This window comes from Rhea americana, unplaced genomic scaffold (genome assembly GCF_003343005.1).
Source record: "Rhea americana isolate MKP2758 unplaced genomic scaffold, rheAme1 scaffold_31, whole genome shotgun sequence".
Taxonomy (NCBI): domain Eukaryota; kingdom Metazoa; phylum Chordata; class Aves; order Rheiformes; family Rheidae; genus Rhea; species Rhea americana.
Genome location: NW_028186435.1, coordinates 3425258 through 3446541, shown reverse-complemented (window position 1 = coordinate 3446541; position 21284 = coordinate 3425258). Strand labels below are relative to the sequence as shown.

Sequence of the window (21284 nt, the reverse complement as noted above, 5' to 3'; positions counted from 1 at the left end):
TTGAAAGGAACATGCTTATTAACATGCTTCTCAATTGCACAGAGATGAAAAGACAGCGAGAGCGCTCTTTCTTTCCACGTTGCTCTGCATATTTTGTCATTATGATGCAGAGCTGTCGCGACTGCTGTCTCCTGGTTATGATTTTCAAATCCCAGTTGATGATTAATACCGTCGGCTCAGACAATTGTAAAAGGCCGGTGCTGTGGCTGCATACATTTCTGCCCAGCTCCAGCAGCAGTGATGGGCAGCACAATGCGGAGGGGCGAATGGAGCCATGGGAGGGAGGGAATGAAAGCCAGGGTCGTGCACAAAACACTTTTTTTTTTTCCTTCTGCATGTATTCCCCATGTGTCAGGTCAACGATCAGGAGGGTTTAACTAGAAAGCATGTCGCATGAATGCCTGGCATTTCCCTGGCGCCTCTTACTTACAAGCTTCCAGAAGCCTCATGCAGTCAAGTGAGGTGATMGGAAATCTAGCATTAATGGATAAAGTCCATTAGGTGTCTTCAAGTAAAAAGGGCAAATGGACTGGGTGCAGAATTTCATCCAGGTTTCTGCTGGAAACTGTACCTTTGCTAGGGAAAGCGTGCAGCGGGGCTGGCTGCATAGGGTCTCGCAGCAGCTTCGAGGGGTGGTGGTAGGCATRCGTTGTGGCAAGGAGAAAGGTAGGTCAGCAAAGCTGCTGACGTATGCTCAGGTTTTTAATAATGAGCAAGAAACGAAAGAGAAATTCTTGAAGGTAATATGKGATGCCTGATATTCCTTATTCCTTTTTCTCGAACTCTTCTGGCCGTCTCTTGTTTCTCCTCTCTTCGCCTCCTCTCTCTGCATAGTTGCTTTGCCTTTGCTCTTTTTCTCTTTCACCGTATGATTCGCTCATGTCTTCYGAAGTTCCCTTTCCTTCTCTGCTGGCCCCTCTTTGCGTGGTCACCCAGAGCCCCCCTCTCAAACGTCGGCCGCAGCGTTTGCAGAGCCGCAGTGCGCGTGGGGCTGCACAGGCAGGAGGAGCCCGGCACCTCCGAGAAGGGGTTTGGAGAACCCGGCTGGGCGCTGGTGCRCGGGCTGGGGTATGTCGGCGAGCAAGCACACGACGGACGGCATTTGCGTTGTTTGTTATGTAAATTTATCCGTCTGTGGAAAACACCACGTCAGCTGTTTTGGTCCGGGCTGGCGAGCGAGCCCTGATATTTGTGAGCATAACATGCGTTAYGAATTGTGCCCTTCCCCTTTGTCACTGAGGATGTTTGCACAGATTTCAGTATTGTTTTTGTTTTGGCAAAGGCCGAACGCTTCGGCCGGGAAGTGACTGCACCCCAACGTGTGTCATTTCCCCCGCGTGCGACCCGGGTTTACTGCCAGCTGGTTTGTTGCAGACACATAACGGGCTCTGATATGACGGGGCCTGTCGCTGACTCACATCTCGTGAGCTTTCCGCGGCACTCTGTTTGCCTGTGCTGTTCCTCACGAACGATAAGGTCAATCTCCAAAAGAAAAAGAAAAAGAAAAGAAAAAGACAAAACAAAAAACTCATAGGATGTTTCACAATCCTCTGCCCAGATTCTGGGACTTGTGTGCGTCCCCCCTGAGTCAGTAAAAGACAAAAATTGATGACAGCTGGGAAAATCTCCAGTGGACCAAAGGGAGCTCGTCAGACCTCTGATGCAGAAGTGGCTTTTTCAGCCTGATGCAGAGGAGATCCTGGCAGACAGATGGCTTGCTGCCCGGTTTTGGCTGTGTCCGCTCAGGTCTCCATCTGCGTTTTTTTTCCCTCCCCTAAGAGCTCTCATGCAGTTTCGTCACTTGATGCATTAGTTTGTTTTAATGCAGCGGAACCCCACGTATATTTAATAGTCTGTTTCTGCTTGCTTTATAGGGCTCCGCTGTATTTAGAAATGAATTAAAGTGTCTGAAAGGTTTGATGGTTTCATTAGAGAAGGGTAGTCCAATCCAAATTAGTGTAACTCACTTAAAATTGAAGTAAAATGTTTTAAGGAGAGTGATCTGATAAATATTGGCTTAAACTAATTGGATTTTCAATAGACAAATTACTGTATTTTTCTCATTACTTAGTGTTCTGCAAGGCTTTCACATCATCATGGAGAGTATAGTCGCCCGTAACTGAGCAGAGAGGGGTAAGTGAAATCACTTACCGGAGCTGCTCCCGCGCCCGCCGCTGCCTCCGCGGGGCTCCCAGCTCGAGGAGGCTCTGCAGCCCCAGGCCTCCGGGCTGCCCTAACTGCKCCCGGAGGGCTGTCGCTGGTTTTCAGCGCCCTTCCCCAGGTTTCCTAGTCCTCATGCTCGCTGCGTGGGTGAAACGCTTGGCAGGCTGCCACCGACCTCTCTGGAAGAAGGCGCTCGCCAAGATAAGCACAGTGTAAAGCCTCAGGTACTGTGAAGGGGGTTGCGTCTTAAAGCATAAGCAACGCGTATTTYTGATGTAGGGTGACAGGAAACAGCGCGTGTCCTTTTGAAATCAACTTCTTTATTCCAGTAAACTATCAAGCATGACTAAATAGGAATAAAATAAATATGAAGTTTCTTTGCTATATAAGAGTTTTATTAAAACTATTATTGTCCATAACTAAAAAGGCAAATAAGCAGGGATTCTCATAACCTCTTCTAACATGGGTGACACCATCATTTGAATTCCTTTCAAAGTATGTATGCTGAAAAGAATTTGCATCTATTTGTCTGATTCCCAGTGCTGGTTCAAGAATCTCTCTTTCATGAATGCGAAAGCTGATGTACTACAGAGAAAGCTGCTTCTCAAGAGTGTTTTCATTAAGGTACAATACCATATGGGCCTGAGAGGTGGCAGAGATGTGAAACAGCTTCTTGTTCATTAATTCTAAAACGTTTATATGAACAGCAATAGCAACAGCATATTTTAGTGTCTGCATGGTATGAAATTGAATGTTGATGCAATTAGATAATATTGACAGTCACAATTGTAATTATGTAAATAATACCGTGCTATTCTTCCATCTAACTTCCTGTATAYACGGAGAAGCAGAGACAGAAAATGGAACGGTGCTGTAAAGAATTACTGAACCATTTATTTTTCTAACAGAAAATACCCTAAAGGAAAGTTCATCTGTGGGATGTTTGTTCATTCAGTCCAGGAGAGTCACAGCATGGCTGAGGCATGCGAGGATTTTTTCAGGGCCAATTTGGTGTGTCTCTTTTAAGCAAACCAGCYGTATGACCATCCCAAATCCAGCACCCTCGCAGGAGACAGTTTCAGTCAGTGCACTGCATTTCCATGCAATTATGCTGGTGTGCTTTTTTTTTGTTACCTTTTGAATAGGTAATTTAAAATGCTCTCTGTAGGGATGTTCTCTATGTCTGTCTGCCTATCAATCTTTCTCTCTGAATGCAGAAGTATTTGATTAGTGTATTTAAAGTAATAAAGATGTCAACAGTAGTGTCACACTGATTGATGCTAATTATAAGTCTTTAATGGCTCCTCTGGTTTGGCCACTCTCCTTGCAGATTGTGATTTTATGGCTAAAATAATGCCTCGCTGTCCGCAGACTGGGTCATAAATTGCGGTCTATCTTTCTTTAATGACTCCGCATGCAGTGGTATAATCCCAATAACATACATTATCTTTGGTAAAAAGAAGGCAGTGACTTTCATAGGGGTGATGGATGGATTTATAAGGACTAGCAACAGACTGGCTGGGATCGCACCAGAGGCAACGTCGATTGTTCTGCTCGTGCGGAGCAGTAAGCGGAGGCATTAAGCAGGCGGTCTTGGATAACGGATGATTTTCATTCAGTCCTTCTCTTTCCACTCCTTACTGCAAGTGAGAGTTAAAGCAAATGCTGAAAATCAAAGTCTCCTAGCGAAAGGCTAACTGTTTGGCAAGACGCGAGAAATCTTCAGTAGGTGTTTGTGAGCTGTGCTATACCAAAAGCAACGCAAACGCTTGCTTTGTGGGCATTCGCTTTGCGAGCGTAACAAATGGCTGACGAATGCATGTCCACACTGAAGTGACTTGCTACCAAGARGAAAATGCTACAGCTGAGGGAGGAGTCTCACTATTCCTGGGAGTGTTCAATCATTTACATGTATGTGAAAATGGAATTTCATGGGCCCGCAGCGTAGGGACACCCCCCCACACAGGCTAAATATGGAAGCACACCAGCTTACGTGTGTAAGTTTTTTAGAAAGTTTTCTCTATCAATTCTGAAGCACCGCTTTATTATTTCCATATTCATGAATGGCATCAAGGAGCTCCAGCAGAGCACGGAGAATCGCATATACTGTGTGCATATATGCAGGCACACACAGGTGTCTTCGGAGTGGTCTGTGCCCTACAGAGCCTGCTGTCTAACTAGTGAACCTGGTTAAAAAGAAGGGTCTGTTCCTACAGTATGATGCTTAGTGTGAAGAGGTGAGGAGAAAAAAAGTTAATTTGGAAAAGAAACGCTTGCAAAAAGTGATTCATTGGCAACCAAATGCTGGCCTTCACTGCTTGGTAGCTTGCTATAATTGTATGCTTGTGGTGTATAGTATGCAGCAGTGAAGTCCAAGGAAATTGCTACTGTGTTTTTCAGTGGGAGTAAGATGGGACTCATAAAATGAATTCTGAATAGAACTGTAACCTAGCTGATAGTAAAAGATGTCACAAAAGTTGGGAGTATTTGGATACTACTGCAAATTGCTGGTTCCAGTACTGGCTTCTGTGAGTAGACTTTTTACACAACAGTTGCTGGAACAGTTATTAGCTGAATAAACCTGACTAAGGTTTAYTCATTAAACCGGAAAGCTGTGTCACCTTGTCACAGAACAACAATAAAGATGCGCTTAAACACCTACAGAGCAAGAAAACCAACCAGTCAGCCAAAAGGGCAACCAGAAACCCAAGGCAAAGCAGGATTTGCAAAAAGGGCTTTTAGTCGCTTGCTAACCAAATTTGACTAGGATTCATTTTTCTAATTCTGACAAAAAGGATGTATTCATTTGCCATGCTGTGAAATATATGCTTCCAGAAGTCACATCAACTAGACAGCATCTGGCTTGTCAAAGAACTCTGCGGGCAGCTGTATTAGCAGGTTTGGAGTAACTTCTGGATCTGTCATCAAAGATCTTGTTGATGCAGTGTCTGGAGCCCATTGCCTACCTCACTGTTTTGGGTTTATTTTGGCTTTGGGGAAGTTTTAAGGGTTTTTTTTTTTGTTGGTTTTTTTTAGTACTCTAATTCAGCAGAACTTTTCTTCTACTGCTTTTGCTGCAGTTGGGCTATACCTCCATTGACAAGTTCTCCCACAGCCTTCTAAGGGCACAGAACTTCCTTTACTGCAGTCTTTCTGCTTGCTCCCCCCACTCACATCCTATATGCGGCTCATACTCCCAGTTCTTTGTGAGTTGAGACAAATGTGCCACGTGCTGGGGAGTTATCAGAAACATACGTTTTGTTTGAGCAGGTCCTTTGTGCTCCCAGCGGAGGAATCCGGCAAGGAGCATTGCTTGTACCCTGTATGCAAGTGCACGCGCGTAGCCGTTCTCAACCTACGCACGGACGCTTGCACTGACCAGAGGTGGTGGCAGCAGGRTTGTTTATTTTGTCCCAGTTTGATTGTTTGTTGTTTTTGATAAATTAGCACTAGCTCATATGTTCTAGATGAAATTAAAAAAAAAAAAAAAGGAGAGAGCCCAAAGGCCTCTGTATAAAAACGCAGGTTAATCCTCCGTGCCTTTCAAAAGCGTTTCTGAAGCATGCTACTAATTAAGATAAGGTTATCATTTTAAGTTATACTAGGAATGCAATTAGAGCTTTTACTAAGAACTGCAGCAATCAATTTTATACAAATTATTCAGACCCAGTAAGGTAGAATGCAGTTTTAATAGGACAAGAGAACATACTGTGGTTTTATTAAATATAATATAGGTTCAAATTACAGCTGAATGTGGTACTGCCTCTCATGCTGCAGGAATCCATGTATCTTTTTCTAAAACCTTTTCTTAGGTGGGATTAATTCAAGCATTTTTGTCTCTCCTCTTCCATGTATAGTAGCAAATGATTTTCAATCTTGAAAAAGAGTTCTTTAAAATGAATACACTCTAAAACCAGGAAACAAAAATAGAGAGGTATCTGATATCTTTACCAAATATTATAAATACCATATATGTAAATGGGTGTGTGTTGATGTCAGATGTCAATTTTTAGGATATAAGTAGCTTGCATATTTTCTACACATGCTGTAGACAGTGGATCAAATTCTGTCCCTGCATAAATAGGCATGGTGTAACTAAAGAAAGCAGAGTGGGCTTTACTTCCATCAGACCCAGTATGTACAAAACTGTCTAGGATGTTTCAGTATTTTTGAATTTTAGCCAGACCTCAAAAAAGAAAAAAAGAATCATGTGTTAGCTGAAGAACTATACTTACCCACTTTCATATTTATTTGTTTATTCATTAAGATATACCTATTTCCCAGAAATTGAGAGCACCATAGACATGCAAACTGTGAAAGTATGCAATGTAGAAAGATTTCACGGTCTCACATATACAATGTGGTAATTTTATCTCTGTGTAGTGTCCTTCTGGCTCTATTTTCCAAGCAGAGAATGTTTGTTCTTTATGTTTTCCTGGAAGAGTCATTTTTAACATAATCACTTCCTTGTTATCTTGCTTTGGTTGCCTCTTTCTTTTGCAGTTGTGCAAACTTTTATTCATCGAGTTATTCTCGTGTTTTCAGGTGCCCTTTTCTAAATTCTTAAAAGTGAATGATGTTAAATTAGATCTCAACTCAACTAAATTAAATCTCAGCTGTGTGATCGGAGACCAAAATTGTCAAACTGCAGATAAAGATGCATTAGATTAGTTTTTTTTTTTTTTTTTTTTTACTTCAAAGAGGTGTTAAGACGATTTAGTTTTACATTTTAGATGTTTTTGTAGAAGAAGATTTCCATTGTGATTTTGACTCTTTTGAAATTTCTCCTGTAAGTGATTTGGTCAGAGTTACACTGTGTCTTTTTCAGGATCAGGAATGAAAGCCATTAGCTTCTGAGTCCAGCATTTCGCACCAGGCTGTCCGTCTTTAAAGAGTTGTACTTAATATTAGCTCTTCTGTGAAAACGTTCAATATTGGAAATATATTCAGCTATCTCTCTGTGTTTATCCAACCCAGTGCCCCTGCTATCTAGAGGGTTTTTTTATTATCTGAGTTTTTCTTACCAGCCTCACTGACCTTGCTGTAAGGTATTGCTGAACTGCATTTTAGTAAAGATGATGCATATGGCACTCTTTTATTTTGGGGCTGTTTTGCCTTTCAAGATGCAGCTGTAATCCTGGGGAAAGTCATTTTATTCTATGAAATCAGGAATCTACTTATTAGGCTTGAAGAAATACTGCATGAAAGGATTGGTCATGATGTTTCTGCAGTTAATTTGATTATAGGCATGTGATATTAAGGCAGCAGTATTGCATGTTTCTGTTGACATTTTTTCTATCGTTTTAAATTGGTTATCCTAACAAAAGGAATTGCTGTAGAAAAGGCTGTGCTCCAGCTGAGAGTAGAGCTGCAGGGCAGCCTGTTGTAGACACAGTGAGTGTGTGTCCTGTACTCCTCGTTTATGAGGAAAAAAAAAACAAAAAACTTTTTTTTTGTAAAAGAGCTGTGAGACTTTCTTTTAAAAAACTAGTTTCTAGGAAAGAAAGGAATGTATCCTTGTTACTAATTTTGAGATAACCCCATCTCCTTTCAGGCTGGTACCTCTGACAAGAATCCAATGTTTGGAAAATATATACATGTCCCAGGCAAATGTCACTTTACTATATTAGAAGTTGGGAAACAGAGTAGTATTCTTCTATTAAAAGAAACCAAGGTTGGATGCAGTACAACAGCAGCGTGACACTTGCTTCTAACCTTAGATAAAAAGACACTAGTGTTACATGTTTTGATGTACTGATACCATAGTGAAGTTGTGATCCAGAAGGAGTTTTTAATTGGACTAATGGGAGAAAAGGTAGTAGGTAATTTAAGCATACTTTGGAAAAGTGCATCCATAAATAAGATTGCTTTTTTTTTTTAATTTAGGTAATGTGGTGGAGATGACTGGATTCAGAATGGTTAGTCGGGGGGGGAGGGGGAATCCTGCTTTCAGGGAAGATCGTCTTCCATAACAGAATTTCTGTAGTTTTGGAGTAAAATGATATAATTTGGGATCTGTATCAATTAGATAATTATTGCCACTGGTAATGTACAAAACAAAACAAAAGACACCTCAGGTGTCCTATATTGTTCTCATTATATTCTTCCCCTTTTTATATACTGCCATTCTTACAGGAATTTACCTTATATGATTGGTTTCAATCAAGGTTGTTGAGGAAGATCGGGTTTGGGTACTTAGGCTGTTGGGGATGGACAGTATGGAGCAGAAGCTGCTGCTGCTCAGTGAGGCCAGGTTTTTGCAAGTAGTGTGAGGATGTTGAAGGCTTCCTCAGCTGCATCGTTGTTTATACAGGTATTATATCATTCTATGAGGCTTGTTCAGAGCTTATCAAGAAAAGATTTGTTATCAGATGTCACAGACTTCATTATTACTAATATAAGCTAACAGGTGAAGGTTATTTTGTCATATACAGAGACAAAGAGAGTTTGTTTTTAAGGAAGGAGTTCCTATGTACTAAATCTGGAAGGTCTGCCTTCATTAGGAATACGAGCTTTGCAAACTGATAGTATGGGTGAGTATCAGATTCATTTACATTAAACTTACAGCAGAGGTTAGTTTAGCTAAAATGTCTTTTAGCAATGGCTTACAATGTTTAGCATGGAAGTATTTAAGAACACTAGTGGAGCAGAGCCTGTTTGTTGTGCTTAAATCTGATGAATAGTAAGTTTTCTGCTCTGATTTAGAGTGGTGGGTTATGTTACCATAATTTGGAATATGTCACCAGTAATTTGGAAGGTTTTGTTTTATGATGTTTTAAAATGCTTAAAAAGTGGGGACGGGAGGCTAATGATGAGAGAACACAAGTATTCCAAAACCAAATCTAGTGATATATATCAGAGTTGGAAGAATTGAATCAGCTTGTAGGTGGCAATGGAGAGCAGAAGGCATTTGAAGATGCCTTCTTGATATTAGAAAGAAGACTAGGAAACATTCATCCTGTTGACCATAATTATTTTAAGAGCTCCTCAAAGTTTCTCACAATTTGTTTACCATTAAACGTATCTGTACTTCACAAGTTAATAGCATACATCTGGTGCTTTTATTTTGCTCAACTAGTATAATACCTGTACTCTGGATACTCTAGTTCTGATTCAGAAAACTGTCTGTACCAACAGTTGAGTATATGTTTGTCATACTGAAGACAGTAGAATATAAGCAAGCACTTAGTACATGAACTTAAATGTATCTAGTTTCTAGGGCTTTTGAATAAATTTGAGATGTTACTTTTCTTCTTCATTTTGTTCTTTGGACTTTGTTTTCATTTTTGATAGTATTCAGTCTTCCTTCTCCTTAAACCCCAATGTTAAACCTCTGCTTTCAATCTCTTTTTTTCAGAAGCTGTATATTTGTGATAAATAATGCCTWGTTAGTACTGTAGCAGATCAGGTGGACTGCCACTAGGAAGCATTTGTAAAGTAATTGAAAGATTAAGATTTACAGTTCAACAAAAATATGCACACTGTAACTTCCCATGGCCTGAGTAATGACTTAAAGTATAGCATTTATAATATTAAATACAGACAAGTTAGAAGAACACCTATAACCTTTCAGATGCAGGTAACACAAACATGAGAAAACACCAGTATTAGAATTATCCCTCAGTAGCGTATTTGTACATTGCAATTCACTCTTTGCATGCCTAATCACATATGTTTTCTTTTCTTAAAAGTTCCCATTTCTTTCCATGAGCAGGTTGGATATAGTAAATTAATATACGCTTACTCGTTTGGTTTTAGTCTCTTTATTTATAGTCCTCTGAGGTACAGAGAGATCTTGTCATCAGCTAATCTGCGCATTACCTCACTGATCCACAATCTGATTAATGTTTGCAACCTCCTCATGACATGGAAGGCTGATATTATCCATGTTTCACAGATACAGAGCTCTACCWGTTTCAGGTACTCAAGCTGGGATGCACTGTGTAGTACTACAGCATAGCACTGTATGGCACAGCTTCCACTGACTTCAGTTGTAGTTGTGAATGCTCAGCATTTCCTCAGAGCAGTCTTGGGAATCTCAGGGGACTTGGAAAGGAAAATGTAGAATYAGGAATGTGTATAGTTTGGTGACGTTACAGATCTGGCATAAGTAATCGAGCTTTGTTCACTAAAATAATAGCTTTCTAGAGGTGCTCAAGAGTTAAAAACCCCAAAGATTTAACAATGGCAAATTTGGATTAATATCTGAGGAGCAGCAAAAAGTAACCCCATAATGTACAAGAGGTATGCTTGTCAAATTTAAATTTCTGGCTACAGCACATGGGAGTGCTAGTGTTCTACAAAGAGAATGTCAGTGGAATTGTTATTTTTCGGGGACGAACACTTTCTGATGTCTGTTATTTTGCTGAATGTTTACAAGATGAGCAGAGTTTAGATTGAGATTTGATAGAGATATAAGCAACTGATTAAAAAAAAATCTGAGCACGTCAGACAATGGTGACAATAAGTGATGGTACTGCCTTTTCTCCCTACCTGCTTGTCATTTCAGCTACTCTGATATATACACACACATAAGTATGTCAGGGTGTGTTTGCATGTGTTCATTTTGCTGTCTAAACAACTAAGTAATGAGAACACCAGAAGAGCTTGAATAAGCGGTGATTCTCACTTAAATGTTGTCCCTTCAGTTTCTGGAAGCAGTTTGTCACTCTTCCAGTTTGGTCCTTGACCTTCTATCACTTTTGGAGACTTGCCATACAATCTTTGTTTATACTAACAAGCATGGAAAAACTGACTTCCTGACAGTAATGCTGAAGTCTAAGTTGAAACCACTCACAGGTGAAAAAACATAGTTCTTCCACTTTGAACTTGTAATGTGTTTCATGTAAAATACCCATTTAAGGCTGGGCAGCCAACAGAAGGAAACCAGTCCTTTGCTCAAGACCAAATATTAACTACTTTGTCAGCAGTTTTGCTAAGGAGTTGGTTATAGTACGTTTCTGTATGTTTTTCCCTATGTAGCATATAATTTATAATCTTAAAAACAAAACTCCATTTTTTTTTTAATTTTTATACAGGTGTGATGATAATTTCACTGAGTAACCTGAGGCCCTTCGTGGACTTCTAACTATTGCATATGCAGCTCTGCAATCTCCATGTGGCCTCACTGGCATAACAGTTTCTCTCAGGTTTGAAAAAGACATTAGAATATGTAGATTCGTTTGTATGAAGAATTGATAGCTCACAAAACATCTTTTTTTTTTTTTTTTGGCATTTGCATTACCCTTCATGTTGTTCCATGTTCATGAACGTAATGCTAACAGCCATGAGACTTTTTAAGTAGAGGAGGATATTTACGTTAGACCTTTGTGTTTTCAGGCTAGATTCTCAAAGAAAAGAAATTAGACTAAAAGCAATTAAACAAAGTAACACTTGGGTTTTGGAGTCAAAATCAAAGTTGTCATACATAAAAAGCTAATGGAATGCAAACTGAATAGAAGATATGGGACCTGATACCATGGCCATGTTTTTGGCGGTGTAGGTTAAGTGACACGTTTTGTAGCAACTAAATACTCCGTACTTATGTCAAAAGAGTGTTATTTGTACTTTCAGAAAGGAGGGAACAGGAACAATAGCAAAAGTGGAAACTGAATAAAGAGCAGGCTAATAAAGTGGTTTTATTTTCCTGGAAGCTGTCTGTTTGTTATATGGATTTTAATACACTCCTCCAAATCTCTATATAAATTTCTTTTTCTTTTTACATCATTATAATAATTACAGTACCATACATTAGTTTATGGCCTTACCCCTTTTACCCAGGCATATGCACCACGGCAGCTGCCTTTGAACTGTGAGGAGAATTTGGCCCCAAGGCTAATTTAGCTGGAGGAAACAAACTGTAGTAAGTCATAATAACAATGGAAATCCTAAACTTAAGAAGCTTTCAAAAAAATGCCCCCAAAGCCCAATTATTTTCCTCAATGGTGATTATCAGATCACCAAATGCCAAATTTACATCAGCGCATTACATTCTGCTCTGTTGAATTCCGATATTTCTGCTGTACTATGGCATAGTTTCAGTTGCCTTTSTTGCACACAGTTTGCAGGGATTCAACAGCACAATGCTTAAGATAAGCAGACTCACTTCTTTAAAGTGCTTACACATAGGAGAAATTCATGTTCCTACTGATATGTTTTTCAGTATGCAATAATTAAAAATGGGTGAATACTGAGAAAAAATATCATTTGTATTTTTAAACATAGCATTTTTCTTTATCTGGTACTATTTTGGTGTTTTGCTTTCTGCGTATATTCCAGATAGGTTTACTGATGGAGATGCTGGTGGAGTCATGAGGTTTAGGCAAGCTACGCAATATTTACAGTAAGTGAATTTCAGTTTTGAAATAGTACTTCAAATAAAATTTTAAATATTATTATTAAACCGTTGGCAAACACAAATGTGTGTGGTCAGCACTATTGTTTTGAACAGCCAGAACTTTGAATATTGGATAACTGCAATAAATTATCCACCACATATCTTTGGATTCTAGAATTAGTGTGGGAATTTTTTCAAAAAATATTATTTTAATAATCAGAGAATTCATCTGTTTATTGATGATTACAAGAGACAAGATGCACTGTCTGCTTCTCTTTTCTTGCAATGAAGCTCTCTATGGACAATGCAGAAGTTGTATTTGCCTATTGTTTTGCATCCATTTGCTAAGATCAGCTAGTCAGAATCTAGAACACTCTATTGCAAATTGTGAATTACCAAAAGGTACAATTGACTGTTTTCTAGCTGAACGGACAACCAAATCTTTTAACTAAGACAGCACAGAGATATCAGGAGCTAGCTGTGAAGAAGCCTGTGAATACTAAAGTAGTCTAGCTGTGGTCACACAAAACTCCATGTGGGATTTTTTTTACCCTACTGAAGAGCTCTGTATACTGCAGAGACACTGCTTTGGGGACTTGAGCTCTCAGTTAAAGCTGACATGAGCATCTCTAAACTATTGCCCTTTGTATCTAGATGTACCTTGCAGTCACTGAGCATCCACTGGTATTTTGTGCAAAGAGTAGGGTACTTCATGCCTTGGCCAATAGCCAATGTGGCTCAGTACTCAGACTCATGTGCAGCTCTGCGGTTTTTGCTCGCATGGGGCAGTCGTATGTTTGTTTTGGTTTCAGTCCATAAGGCTTTTCACGCCTGAGGTTCACTYTGAGGTTTCAGGTTCAGCGAAACGTTAAGTTCTGCCTGGTTTTTGGGTTGAAACCTCAAGCCTAATGATAATGCTTTCTCTATCTGCAGAATTGGAAAGAAAGGTCACTGAAAAACAACCCCCAAACCTTGATATTTGCTGAGAAATATCAAGCATTCAAACGGAACGTTCCTTGCAGAATTTAGCAGTTGTATGTTTCTGTCAAAATTAGCAACTTCAAATTTTTACCGATATGCATGTGTTTATTAGTAATATCCTGATTTAGCTGAGAGTGGTATTGTTTATTTTCCAGTTCCTGCTTTGTGGGTGTCACTGCTTAGTGCTACATAGTGGTAACAGTCTTTGACTGCAATAAGCAGGTTAGATTTATATTAAACTATGGTCCAGGTTCTTGTTTTAAGCCCTGTTATCTCTCCTTAGCCTACGTAGTGCTAATGCTAGGCTTAACGAATGTGAAGTTCCCCTTCCTTTGAGTTCAGGAAGGAAGTGCCAAAAGGAAAAGCCAGTGTCATAGAAGCATTCAAGTAGTTTTCTTCTTTTAAGGCCTATCACTTGTCTGATATTAAAAGGAACATAGGTCTTGTTCTGTKTAACAGTGCAACCTCTCCCTGACCTGGGATCCCAAGATTCATTTTCAGTGATGTTCAATGTATGGTAGACTCACAGGGGCCTGTGTTTTACTGGCACACTGTACCAAGTGGATAATTAGCCATACAGAGAAGTATATGGAGCCCAATTGGAAAGCATTCCATACACTTCAGTTACCTTTAAGCAGCTGCTGAACAGTGCTCGTTTTGGACCATCTGTATGTTGGTTTAATTCTTGATGTTAATCTACTGATCATTGCTCCAAAGCTTTTCCTCTTGTGAGCAGTTGCATCAGCTCTGAGGTAGCTGGTGAGTTACCAAATAAGCGCAACACTGCTCTAATACAGAGCAGGATTTATGATCAAATGTTTGAGGATAGATCTTCAAATTCTGGCGCCAAATTAGCAATGGGGAAATCTCTGCAACCTATGTGAAGGCAGCATCCAAAATAAGCCAACTTCTTTCAATATCTTCCAGTTGAAAAGCTTTCATTTAAAGTCAGACAGTCATGATGTTACCCAGAAATTCCTACTTGTATCCTCAGCTTTTCTGTGTGGACAACCTCCTGCTCTGTTCACAGTATGGAGGGGGACAAATTGTACTGTGCAAGTCAGTCGCAGGCTCTAAGGTAGTCATTTTAGACAGGTAACTTTAGAATCTGGTTATGTATTAGTCAGCAGTTCCTAAAACAGCAAAGTATCTATGTTAAGAGATTTGGGGAGGGAAGGAGGGCTAGTTGCCCATGCTGTTATCAAAATACTTAATAGGGAGKTTGTCAGAAGGAACCTCAGTATAGGAAGTAGATTTTTCAGCTGCACATGACTAGGGCTGTCTCCTACAAGGAGAGTTTCTTCATCAAAGTCTTTAGCATTTCTGAAGAAATGATGGCTGGGCTTTCTATTCGTAATTCTTTACTTATTTCCTCCTCCCCTTAAAACTTCACTAGCATCTATTGTGAGTGTGTCTCTGTGTCGCTGGGTCATACTTAATTTATATCATGTATCCAAATATGAAGTTTTTCACAAGCATGTGGATGCATGTATAAATATCTTAAGGCACACTTTTCAGGTTTGCCTGAGAAATGTGTCCTGTATCATGTATTCTTAAATGAATCAGCATCCTCTGATACCAGGTTGCTTCAGCCTTAAGCCTGGCTCACAGAGACTCTCTAATGAGAGTTGTTCAGGTTTTGCATGCATCTGGTCCATATTTTTTCTCCTGATGTGACTAACACATGTGACAAAAAGTGTTATCAAGGAGTTTGTTGATAGTTTGGCTAATAGCTGAGCTGAAAGCAACAGGTCACTTAGATGTCCAAACAGTCATCAAATGGTGTCAATTTGGAGATGCTACTGATTTGAGCTGGATGCGTTTAAATGAGCAGGAAATGAAAAGTCTCCACATTCCCTAACTCCTTCACCTCCCCTCCATTATGTCAGTGTTGGATCTACAAAAGAATGCAATTCAATCTTTCCCGCTAGTAGTGCTATAAAGGCTATGTGTATAAGAAACAGCRAAAGAAGAAATACCTAGACATTTATCCCCCCAAGGAGGGTGGTGCAGCACTGGAAGGTTATCCAGAGTCTTTCTGGAATCTCAGTCGTTGGGGCTTTCAGGGCTTAGACATAAAAAGGCACAGCTGACTTGACGCGATGTTGCTCAGAGCCTGCTTCAAGGGGGAATTTGGGCTAGGTGACCTCCAGAGGTCCCCTCCAACCAACATATCTATGTTTCTAAGTAAGGACAAACAAATGATCTAGCGGTTGCAAGTGGGAAATGCTTATTTTGCTGTGCAGAATCTCTGCTTCAGTAACRCTCATCTTTTGGGCTGAGAAAAAGCCATCTGCAGCCTTTACTCTCCAGATTAGCTGATCCTCTGTCTGAAAATACAGTACTGTATCCATTAGCTCCTGTTTGAGCGTGGGTGTTACTGATATGATTTTCCAAGAAAGTCTTGACAATGGTGAAATTGTTACATCACATGTGAAAATGTCCCTGGATGATGTCAGTGGTCTTGTGATATCTGTGTACAAGCATATCGTCCTGAGGCTCTCCTGAACGCTAGCTTCACACTAAGAATGAATGCTACAACTGGATTTTATGTGGAATTTAGACAACTCCTAGGTGCAGCCCATTGAAAAACCCCTTTTTGGTAGGAGCCAATGAGAACAAGCTTGAACTGCCTTGTGCAAATTTTTGCAATCTGCTATTGCATGAACAGTTGGGAAGGTTGAAATCGACACAAAAGAGCACTCTGTTTTTGCTCCTATTGCGCTTTCCCGCGTGAATGCTAGGCATATCTTTCTTCTGGGGAATTCTGTGCGTGATATCCATCATGTAAACTCCGAAGCTTGCAGTGGGATCCTGTGGAAAACAGCTGTGCAGATTCACAGCAGCTATCTTTTTACGTTTTCTCGACACTGTACAGTTTCGGTATAAAGAGCCAGGGAGCGCAGCGTTGCGAGGTGGTGCCCGGCTTTTGCAAACAAAGGGGATGGAGGACTCTGTGCCACCTGCTCTGTCACTTGAACAAATGTTAGGAGTAAAACAAGCTACAGACTGCTAACAGTCTTTGTTGGATGATAACTTTATGCAGCAGCATTTCCATCGATCGTCAAGGTCAGCTTTTTTGTTTTTTGTTTTTGTTTCTCAAGCTAACCAGTCCCTCGGTTCCATGCTCCTACAGGCAAGATGGTAAAACAGGCAAGGACATTAACTGCTTGGTGCCCTGACCGTGAAGAGCATTGTGGAGTTGCATGCTCTTACCCGGGGGCTGCGGAGGGTGTCCAGATGTTAGTACGTTAAACAGTGTGGCACAACACCTCTGCAGGAATTGGCAGGCAAGAGTGTTTGCTTCTTGACTTGGATTGAAAGGTTTTTTAAGGTGGCAATGTTAGGAAAAACATTGCCATCATCCGCAAACACAATATGCCTGGTTGCAAACCAGACAGAGCCCTGTCACATACAGGAAATGAGGAAAAAACCTTTTGCTCGTATTTTCCCAATTATTTTGTGGGACTGTGTGTTTAGTGAAATTACCAGTTATGAAAATGATGAATGTCCCTCTGTTTTTGTGCSGTGCTTCCTCACTTTAGTCAGTCTTGAGTATGGGAGAAGGAGTAGTCTTGGCAAACAGCTTATTAGTCTCAAATAAATTATTCAGAACACAGGTTTGGATACGAATTGCAGGGAACAATAATGGAATTGGTTTTCTGAGCTTGTTCACGTTATGAAGACATGGAGTATGCTTTTCAGGAATTCACTTAAGTGGAATCAGCTTTGAATAATGTAGCCTGGAAGTAATATTGCTGCCATCCAGCTAATGTCTGTGGAACAGCATTCTCCCTTCTCCTGAAGTGTTGGTGTTGAAGACAGATAGAAAGAGAGATATCTTTTTTTGGCTTTTTGTGTTTTTTTTTTTTTTTTTGAGAGAGAGAATTTTTTTTTCTAATCGCTAGAGGGGGGCGTATTTTGGTCGAGATATTTTTTCCTCCCCCGAGTGAAATAGTGGACCGCATCAGCATCCGATTTGGGTGCGTCATGTGGTTTCTCATGTGATGCTGGTCTCGCTGCGCTTTGGAGAGTGAGCCTTTGTGACTCCGCACTCTTGGACAGTAACATTCTGCAACACAGGAGACTTTGGGCGAGGGGGGAAAAAAGACACCCCCCCTCCCAAAAAACCCACATGAACCCAGAAAAATAAAGTTTCATTCATTTATTACAGTTATTATTTCTTCTGAACTGCTTTGGCTTTTATTTTTAATTCTGGGTCTTCCCTTTTCTCCGTTCCTGCAGGCGTAAYGCTGCACTGTTCGGAAGGAGTGAGATTGTCTTTCCTTACAGCTACGACGCTGCACCGCTCTCGACATAGCCTGCTTTTCCCCCCATTTACCTGGGTGGTTGCTGCTGTTTCTGCTGCTGCTGGGGCTGCTGCAGTCTCGCTGCCTGCGCTTCACCCTGGCTTCTCTGACTCGAGGCTCACTCGTCTGCACATTGCTAAGGAAGAGGAGTGATGGAGCCGCGTTTTTTTCTGTTGGTTCTGGAAGCAAAGGGTTGTGAGATGTGGTGGTTTGGAGGTTTTTTTGGGGGGAGTGGGGGGGAGGGAGGTTAATCTGGCATGGGATGGGTGAAAGCTTAAAGAAATATTATTGAAAATAATCCAGTGCTCAACAAGGGTATCAGCAGCAAGAATCCAGCCTCTGCTGTTCCAAAGGATTAACATGGGGAAAGCCACAGTGCTGCAGTCGGGTTTCACCTCAGCGTTGTGCTGAAGATGGATAAATAAGGTATCGGTTGTGTCTGCCTGTTAAGGCAAAGGCATGGGAGGAAGAGAGGGAGAGAGCGAGCGAGCGCAAATGAGGAGGAAGAAGAAACGCTATATGCTGTTTGTCTGATTCTGTGTGTTCCCCATTGTAGAGAGGATGGCATAATTTACAAAACAATGTATGGACGGAGGGACTGTACGTTGTAGCTTGAACGCTCCTGATGCTGTCGCTGTCAAGGAGGGAACTGATGAGCTAGGTGACTGCACCGGTATCCCCAGGGAAAACAGCAGCCATGCAGTCTGTATATGTGTGTGTGTGTGTGTGTGTGTGTGTTTGTATATGTGTGAGCATGTATAGACATGAAGAAAAAGACATTTCTGACCAATTTACAGAGGAAGTTTGTCACTTTGCTGGATCAGACTTGATTGCATCTTATATTTTCAGCTATAGCTCTACACCCATTTCCTGACTAAGGCGGCACTTTGTGAAAACAGATGTAGGCAGAATTCTTTTAAGAAATGTGAAAGCATATCCTTTCCGTTTAACACCTTGAAGCACTGAATCYTCTGCAGTGTGCCGAAAGAAACTGTAAGGGTTTCGTTTTCTCCATCTTAAAATCTTTATAAACACAGCTGTATTCAGTATGGTGAAAAATTCTATACTGTAAATAGAAATGTGATCGATCTAATCAAAATAAATGTATCCCAGATGACTTCTAGACCAGCTGGCTACCACAGTCGTCAGATGGCTAAATGCTCAACTGAGCGTTTATATTCAGTGTTATATTTACCTTCCCCCCCCCCCCCGAAATTCAAAATCAGCTTGTAATTAAAAAGGCTTCTTGGTCTATTGAAAAGAAGTAACACTTGCTTTTGGCAGTGGATTTCTCTGAAATGTATATGGGTATCTTTTTATTTCTGGACAGGCATTGAGAAGACTGTATTTTTTTAGAACAGGTGGACTTGTCAAAATACAGGCATATTTAGCATGGTAGGTAGCTCAGGTTGCCCATATCCAAACAGCATGCAAAATGAAGCTAGGGGAAACGAGCACTGGGCTCGGCTAGCGGGGCTTGCCATGGCTTTCAGCAGCTGCCTTATTGAGAGCCAGCTTTCTTTTCTCCTTTTTTCCTTCTGCACAAATCCGTAGACCATAATGTCATCCTAAAATGTGTATGAGGGGATTGCCCGGTCGTGGTGGTGAGCTGCCCTGCAAGACGCCTGTCTGGCCCTTCCGCTGTTTGTTACCCCTTCTACAAAGACAGCCCTGTGYGCTGGATTATATTTAGCCAGCTGTTGGATGACATTCTTGTGCTGGGGGCAAAGGAGTCTGATTACTCCCAAACTTGTAGCTTTCTAGTTTATTTGAAGAGAAACAACCTTGGCAATGCATGGAGCGCCGCAAGGGAGTCTGTACCGCTCCCGTACCTTTCCGAAACTGCCGTACTTCTAACTCGGGCACGTTCAAACAAACAAGGAGGAAGAGAGACTCTTAGCTCATAGCTTCAAAGCTGCAGAGACAAGCAAAATGTCAGCAGTTTGTAATTAGGAGTCCGTGGTTACGTCAGTGACTGTATCTCTCCAAGAATAGCTATGTGATGTGTGCCACAAAATAAAGGAAGATAGCCATAACCTGGTTACGCAGCCTGGTTCAAAGCAAGCAAGAGCAAAATGGATTAATGAACCTGCTGTCTTCATAAATCAGATGGGGATGGATTGCACGCGTAAGGCTGGCCGCGTTCTGCAGAAGCGGAGGCTGCGTTACCAGTTTGTCGGAGGGCTTGTATTCACCGAGGTGAAGTGTGAATCCTGCAGGAGAATGCAGACGGGCTATTTATCCTAGAAAATGGCTTTCCTGGAGCGGCGGCTGCGTGACCGACGCTGGGGTGTGCTCCGAAGGTCAGGGATGGCCAGCGCCGCRGAGGTGCTGGAAGGGAAGGGTGTAACTAAGCACGGACAAAGCAGGCTGCAATTCTGCTTGGGCATTACAGATTTGATACTGAAACCCCACCCCAGAGAAGACTCGCTGTGGTCTGGTGTGGTTTATATTAAGGCTTCTCTGTTTACGGGGTGTGTGTGTGGGGGTGGAGGCTTAGTGCAACATCTCCAAGCCAAACAGAAGTGCCCAGTGTTGCTTTGGGAATACTGCAGTGGGAGGCTGTATGTTCTTAAAGGGCCATGCCCAGACCACGCAAGGAGCTTTCTGACCGCTACGAGTGGTTTTCAGGTCTGCCCTGGCAGCTCAGCAGCATTTGAGTGGTGAGATTGCAGGGGGGGGAGGGCTTAATCTGCCCTGGCTGACCTTCCCCTGCGTTGCTGCTAGAAAACATTTACACGGCTTGTATCAAAACCCCTCCACAATATTCAGTTTACATTTCTGTTTGCGTTCGCGCTGCACAATTGCTAGAAGCCTGGCGTGTTTCCCTGCTYGCCGCAGAAGTCAGTCGCAGTTCAGCTCTGTTTATGCAGCTCTTTAATTTACCCGGATAGGTAGACTGCATTAGGCAAACAGTGGGTTGTTCCCCCCCCCGCCTTTTTTTGACTGTGAACACAAATTTGTAGGAGGAGATGACTCTGTATATTAAACCAATAGCTCTTTGAATTGCGTGTAGGATAATTTGAATATGCTTACTTTAATTAATAGAAGGGTACAAAAGCTGGCATTGTCTGGGGCTGTTTAATTTACATCCCGGGCTTCGGCGGCGAGCAGAACCTGCCTGATTAGCACAGCGTACTCCAGGCGCCCGGCGGCGGCGGCGGGGGGAGAAGCCATCGTTTTGTTTGTGTTAGTTCAAACAGCTGGTCATTAACGCGGGCCCCATCGCCAGGGCGAAGCGCTGGGGGCCCGCGGATGGCTGCCTGATTGACGCTGCCCCTCGAAGGCTCCCCGCGCCGGCAGCGCCGCTCGCAGCGGCGTTAACGCGGCGCGATTTGCTTGCGCTCTGCCGGGGCAGTATGTCATCGTGTCACGGAGCAGCGGAGGTTATTACGGGGCAGGGCAGGCAGACGGGACAGCGGGGTTACTAGACCGTGGCATTTTTAGCAATGCAGGCCTGACCTACTTAGCGTTATTCTCGCTGGCTGGCAGCT

At 41.8% G+C, this 21284-nt stretch overlaps 1 long non-coding RNA gene across 2 annotated transcripts in view; it reads left to right on the top strand.

The window, feature by feature from the left end:
* LOC146593005 (uncharacterized) overlaps nt 1–19911 on the top strand; it is a 254796-nt gene extending 234885 nt beyond the window's left edge. For both annotated transcript variants that reach the window (XR_014896477.1, XR_014896474.1), the window contains one exon: nt 17726–19911. This is a non-coding gene — a long non-coding RNA (uncharacterized LOC146593005). The remainder of the gene's footprint in view (nt 1–17725) is intronic.
* Nucleotides 19912–21284: the final 1373 nt, after the last annotated feature.